This window comes from Mauremys mutica, unplaced genomic scaffold (genome assembly GCF_020497125.1).
Source record: "Mauremys mutica isolate MM-2020 ecotype Southern unplaced genomic scaffold, ASM2049712v1 Super-Scaffold_2380, whole genome shotgun sequence".
NCBI lineage: Eukaryota > Metazoa > Chordata > Testudines > Geoemydidae > Mauremys > Mauremys mutica.
Genome location: NW_025423354.1, coordinates 517,706 through 524,407, shown reverse-complemented (window position 1 = coordinate 524,407; position 6,702 = coordinate 517,706). Strand labels below are relative to the sequence as shown.

The window sequence follows — 6,702 nt, the reverse complement described above, 5'->3', positions numbered from 1 at the left end:
ACTCTGTCCATGCTCCTCTGCGATGCAACAGGGGAGTTGTGCCTCACTATCGCTACTGATCTGTTGTGTGGTTGGTGAAGAATTCTACACCAGAGACGTGTAAAATTACTCCAAGTAAGGTCAAAGATTTCATAAGAACTCAGGTAGGGGTGGTTGATTTTCACCCCAGAAATGGAAGCTATGGTGACCTGTGGCCCAGGTAGACTGTTTTTAGAACCCTGCTCCCTTGTTAAGTGGCATTAATCACACTCCTAAAGGACGCCATGAATAAATTGGGAACAACTGTCTTTTACCACTTGGATCCAAAGCGCAGAGAGAAACAGCTGATTCCTTCAGAGCCATTCCGTGCCTATGGGCCCCAATCTGGTTGCCTTGTTGGACAAGAAGCACTTCCGGGCTGGGCAAACAATGGTAGCCAACGAGGGAATGTATCAGATGCGAAGTTCAGACTGCAGGATACTTGAATGCTGAGCCCAGAGTCTCTGGTTTAGTCCAGGCCTGCACAACTCATAAAGCGGTGAGGGCAATATTACTCCAAAGAAAACAGCTGAGGGTTGAAACCCCCCCCGGTCCCACTGAACCCCCCCCCCCCCCGGTGCCGCCGAAATACCCCCCCCAACGCCACCCAGCCCTCCCAAAACACAACCCCCCAGCACCACCCAGCCTGTGAAAACAACCCCCCCAGCACCGCCCAGCCCCCTCAAAACACCCCCCCCATGTGCCGCCCGCCTCATGGAAACAAACCCTCCTTCCCCAGCACTGCCTCGCCAAAACAGTGGTATTGAGGTGGGACTGAGGAAGGCATAGAAGGTCAGCCACTGACTCACCACTCACCTTCTCAGCCCCCCAAACCCCCTCCACTGCCGCCAGCTCACCCGCCCCCCCACCACTGCCTGCCTGCTCGCCTCCTCAGCCCCCCACGGCTCACCTGCCTGCCTGCCTGCCGCCTCAGCTCTCCTCCCCCACCGCCAGCTCACCTGTCCCCCCGCCACTGCCCACCCGCTCACCTCAGCCCCCCTCCCTCACCCGCTATTGTGTCATACAGGAGACCTGTGCTATGTAGGGGGTCATATTAGATGCTCTAATGGTCTCTTCTGACCATAAAGGCGACTAATTTCTGAACAACTGAGTGCAGCATTGGGAGCAGCGTCTGATGTTTCCCTGTCTAGCCGACTTCCTGCCTAGAACGACGCTCCTTGAGCGGGGTGATCCACAGGGAGTAGCTCAAACCTCCACAGTGCCTGGCCAGGGGCAGGACATTAGCCCAGCAAGGGAGGGGTGTGGCAGTGACATCACAAAGGCTTTTGCAGGACCTCAGACTATTGGTCCAAGGTGGTGGGGAGGTGGTGACCTCACAGAGAGATGCTGACATCAGCCAGGCAGGACAGGGGCGAGGGGCCAGGGAAACCTCAGAGACCCTGTGGATTTGCTTCAGCAAGTCTCCTTCTCCAGGTATCTCTCTGAGGACTGAGAGAGTATTCGGGTTCAGGTACGACAGTGCCAGGAGGAACCTCTTTTGAGTTTTCTCCTTCCCTTTTCCTGATTTTACTAGAGACCAGCCGTCCCTGTTTAGAAGGTAAGAGCCTCCTCGAGGTTTGAAACCTGTTCAGTCTGATCCATCTGGTGACGAAGTCTAAGCATGGAAAACACGAGCTTAAGGAGGCAGAATTTTATTCCGCACCTGGGATTTTGTCCCCTAGAATTACTGGGGAGATTAGGATTTGTCCTTTGTGTTTCACCTTTTCCTCCATCCCTTCCTCCTTTCTCTTCGTCTCTTGCTTCTTTTGTCCTTTCACCTGTTTCCCTCCCAACAGCAAGAGCGAGGTGTGTGTGTGTGTGTGTGTGTTGCGGGGGAGTGTTTGGCAGCTCCCACTGTGGGAGGTCCACCCAAAAATGTGGGGCTGAAATAGTGCTTGGGCAGTGATCCCCACCGGTGACCTGGGCCATCCTTTGGGCTCTCTGGTGAGAACCCTCAGCCTCCCGTCCTCAGTCTCTACCCTGATTGGCTGAGCAGGGGGTTATTGACAGGGAGGAGACTCAGGTCCTTGTTGGTCTCTTTTAAGACCAAGGAAATAAGTCAGAACCAGTTCTATGTTTGATTAATTTTGCTGCTTCTCTGCATTAATGGTCTCTGAGCAGTTCATGATTCTCTCTAACATTGCAGTTCTCCTCAAATACTTGCTGAATAATTACTGTGCACTGTTGTTGGTCTGGAGCTCATCTGAGAGCACTTTACTCAGGTCATTCAATGGATGAAATTCAAGCTCCGATGGTTAGTTTGAAAATCAGGGCTCTTGGGTCCTACTCCCAACTCTGGCACTGACTGGCTGTGTGACCTAAGACAAGTCAATTCTCCTTTCTCAGCCTTAGCTTCTCCCTCTTTCCAGTAGGGATAATAATGATCCGCTCCTACTACCTTACGGTATGTGGAGGCAGGGCTGCCTCTAGGTTTTTTGCCTCCCCAAGCAAAAAAATTTTGTGTCTGCCCTCCCATCCCCCTGCTGCCCGAGCCCTGGGTTCTCCCCTCCCTACACCTGCACCCTCTGCCTCCCCAGCTCTGGGCCTCCCACCACTCGCACCCCCCTGCTGCCCCAGCCCTGGGCTCTACCCCCTGACCCTCACCCCCCTGCCAGCCCAGCCCTGGGCTCTCCCCCCCACACACCCTGTGCTGCCCCAGCTCTCGACTCTCCCCTTCCCCCCTACCAGTGCTCCCCCACCCACACACCCCCTGCTGCCCCAGCCCTGGGCTCTACCCCCTGACCCTCACCCCCCTGCCACCCCAGCCCTAGGCTCTCCCCCCACACACCCTGTGCTGCCCCAGCTCTCGACTCTCCCCTTCCCCCCTACCAGTGCTCCCCCACCCACAAACCCCCTGCTGCCCCAGCCCTGGGCTCTACCCCCTGACCCTCACCCCCCTGCCAGCCCAGCCCTGGGCTCTCCCCCCCCCACACACCCTGTGCTGCCCCAGCTCTCGACTCTCCCCTTCCCCCTACCAGTGCTCCCCCACCCACACACCCCCTGCTGCCCCAGCCCTGGGCTCTACCCCCTGACCCTCACCCCCCTGCCACCCCAGCCCTAGGCTCTGCCCCCCACACACCCTGTGCTGCCCCAGCTCTCGACTCTCCCCTTCCCCCCTACCAGTGCTCCCCCACCCACACACCCCCTGCTGCCCCAGCCCTGGGCTCTACCCCCTGACCCTCACCCCCCTGCCAGCCCAGCCCTGGGCTCTCCCCCCCCCACACACCCTGTGCTGCCCCAGCTCTCGACTCTCCCCTTCCCCCTACCAGTGCTCCCCCACCCACACACCCCCTGCTGCCCCAGCCCTGGGCTCTACCCCCTGACCCTCATCCCCCTGCCAGCCCAGCCCTAGGCTCTCCCCCCCACACACCCTGTGCTGCCCCAGCTCTCGACTCTCCCCTTCCCCCTACCAGTGCTCCCCCACCCACACACCCCCTGCTGCCCCAGCCCTGGGATCTACCCCCTGACCCTCACCCCCCTGCCACCCCAGACCTAGGCTCTCCCCCCCACACACCCTGTGCTGCCCCAGCTCTGGGCTCTACCCCCTGACCCTCACCCCCCTGCCAGCCCTGGGCTCTGCCCCTCACACACCCTGTGCTGCCCCAGCTCTCGACTCTCCCCTTCCCCCCTACCAGTGCTCCCCCACCCACACACCCCCTGCTGCCCCAGCCCTGGGCTCCTCCCTCCACCTGCACCCTCCTTCCGCCCCAGCCCTGGGTCACTGGTAACTTGCTCCCAGTTTAATAGAATAGAAAAAAGAGAGGATTGAATGTGTAACAGGGAGTTTGGTAAATCTTGGTGGTTTTATTTCTGCAACAGGCTCCTGTCCACCTCCAGTAGAGTTGAGGAGGCCACTTAGGGATCTGGGGCAAAAAATTGGTCCTGCTAGTGAAGGCAGGGGGCTGGACTTGATGACCTTTCAAGGTCCCTTCCAGTTCTAGGAGATTGGTATATCTCCAGTAGAGTTTTCAGTCCCAATGGCAACTTACTTACCAAATGTAATACAGACTCGTCCATTCCTCCCAAGTGGATGTGGTTCTTGTTCTTCTGCACATTGTAGCCCATGGAGGCCAAGGACCTGCAAATGTGTCTTGATGAAAACACAAACTAGACACTGAGAGGATTGGAACTGATTTCAGTGGAGGGACATGTTTGCTAGGTTTTTATGCATTTGCACAGGAAAATGTTGAGTGTTCCCATTCATTTCAGGCATCCCTAGGCGGTGGAGCTCCTGAACATAATGGAAAGGTATATGCAATTATTAGTGTTGTTGGACCAGGCTTTTAAGGGGGCATTTGGATTTGAACCAAGGACTACTTGAGCTGTAGTCAAACCCTCTACCACTGAGCTATACCCCCCAACAATTACACTGGCAAGTCAGTGATCTTAAGGATCTTGAAACCTGAGAGTGGCGTTCGTTTCTTCCACACCAGTATTGCTGTCTGTGCATCCCGGAGCTATGGGGTGAGTGGGGAAGGCCCACAACTAGCTTGTCAGTATCAACAAAGGAGCAGCCGACATCAGGCCCAATGAGACGTGCGGGTGGCCCATCAGGAAGAACCCACTCTCCCAGAGACTTCTCGGCGAGGGCACGGCACACACGGTACCTACCCCCCACGTCCCAGCAAGGGTCTTTCTAGTCCCACTTTAGTGTTACCCAATTTGTAATCAGGCTTTGGCCCAGATTCCCTCCCTGAGTGGCACCAGCACATGCCTGGGCCCCCTGCGAGTGTTAACTCTGCCTTGAGCTGGGACCCAGCTTGGCAAAGACCCTGCAGCCCCCTCTGTGCTGGGGAGTGAGAGCAGCCCTGGCACTGGGCAGGGCAGCCCTGAGGGAATGACCCCAATGTGCCCGTGAGGCCCTGATCCAGAACCTCTGCCAGGCAGCTCGTGCTGCTCGGGCGTCTCTAGTCTCCAGCGAGGATTCAAACCCCTGGGGGAGGGAGGCAGGGCTCCTGCAGGATAAAGCTTCCTGCCGGCAGAGCTCCGGTCCCCTCCTCATGGGCACAGGGCGTTGCACACGGCACCCACCACATGCACACACCCCTTTGTGGGGAGAATCAGCTCTGGGATATTGGGGTCAACCCCCCCCACCTCCTCCCTGCAAACCTCCTCCTGGCTTCAGTGAGGGAATGGGGGCGTGAGGGGCTAGTGCGGTAACAGCAGCAGCGTGGCCGTGGGGCTCGGCCGGTGGCTGGGGCCAGTCGCCTGAGCATGAACCCAGCCGACCCCAGGAGATGGACCCGGGTCACCAGCCCAACCCACCACGCGGCTGCTGCCACTGCCCCGTTAGTGCGTGAGCTCCCACAGGCCATGCTGGGGAGAGCCCCCAGCTGCAGGGGAGACGCCCCTGAGTGCCTGGCAGGGCCCAGCTCCTGGCTGACCTGCACTGCTGGGGCTAAGGGTCCTGAGAGACAGGGGGGCGTTGGCTCTGGGGTGGGACTGTCACTTCCCCCCCTGCCAAGCCAACAGGATCACAGCAAACGAAACCAGCTCGGCCAGCAGGGGAAGAGTTCAGTCCAGGGCCTGGTGCATTCTGGGAGCAGGGGCGGTGCAGAGAAAGGGCAGATAGGGGGCAGCTCTGAACACTCCGTGCAGAACTGCCTGGCCTGTCCCGCAGCCCCTGTTACAGGGGCTTTTAGCCATAGTTTTAATCAGGCCAATACATTGAACCAAACCCCTGTTAAATCATTGCTCAGCCCGAGTCCTTCACCCACATTCCTTAGGGCATTGGGTGTTTCATTTCCTGCCTCCATTTCACACAGAGACACAATTTCCTTTGCACAGATCCGTGAACAGCAAAACCTCCCTGTGTCTCTGGTCTGAGCCAGGGCGTTCGATTCCAGTGAACCCTTCTCTCCTGCAATGCGATGGTCAGACAGAGGGGACGTGGCACCTGCATCCCTGCCAGGGAGATATTGGCTCGGCTCTTTCTTTCTGCTGCTGTTGTTAGTCCATGAAACATCAAAGGTGGAATGCAAGGCTGAGTTCATGCACCAGCCCCCTGAAAAAATGTCAGTGCCCCAGAGAAATCCTGCCCCCTGCTATTGGAACGATGTGCTGGAGATTTGACTGGGAAAGGGACTGTCTGAATTGTCAGAGTGGGGAATGAACAACAATCTACAGCAATGTCATTAACACAAACACACTCATCCTGCTCCAGCCGGAAGGGAAATGGGCAGGAATCCTCGCTGTTCACCCAAGGGGACACTTACACTGATGCGCAGCCGTGAGTGTGCTGGGGAAGCTGGTCTGGGCAAACAATTTGAAGTGACAATTCAGTGAGAACAGAATCATCATGTAATGATACAACTGTACATCAAGTAGTTGTGACCGAGTGGTTAAGGTGATGGAATAGCAATCCATGGGGGTCTTCCCCGTGCAGGTTCAAATCCTGCTAACTATGCGAGCGCTGCACTGTTGTTGTTATTATTACTGTAGACTTGGTGCCTGAGCATCCAGAGTGCAAACTGGAGCCAGGTCTACTTTCACTCTCTCTACACTTAAAATGCTGCTGTGTCACTGCTATAGCACTTTGGAGTACACAGTGATTGGAGAGGTTTTCCCGTCCCTGTAATAGCTACATGGACAGAACAATTCTTCCTTTTCTTTAGCACTATCTAACCCGGGCTTAGGTCACCTTAACTCTATGGGTTTGGGGGGTGTGGGTTTTTCACACCCTGA

The 6,702-nt window shown here is 56.8% G+C and overlaps 2 non-coding genes across 2 annotated transcripts; one reads left to right on the top strand and one right to left on the bottom strand.

Moving 5' to 3' along the window:
* Positions 1–4,304: 4,304 nt before the first annotated feature.
* TRNAC-ACA lies at positions 4,305–4,376 on the bottom strand. The gene has a single exon. It is a non-coding gene; the product is annotated as a tRNA-Cys (tRNA).
* Positions 4,377–6,341: 1,965 nt separating this feature from the next.
* On the top strand, positions 6,342–6,424 carry TRNAA-AGC. Its single transcript has one exon. It is a non-coding gene; the product is annotated as a tRNA-Ala (tRNA).
* Positions 6,425–6,702: the final 278 nt, after the last annotated feature.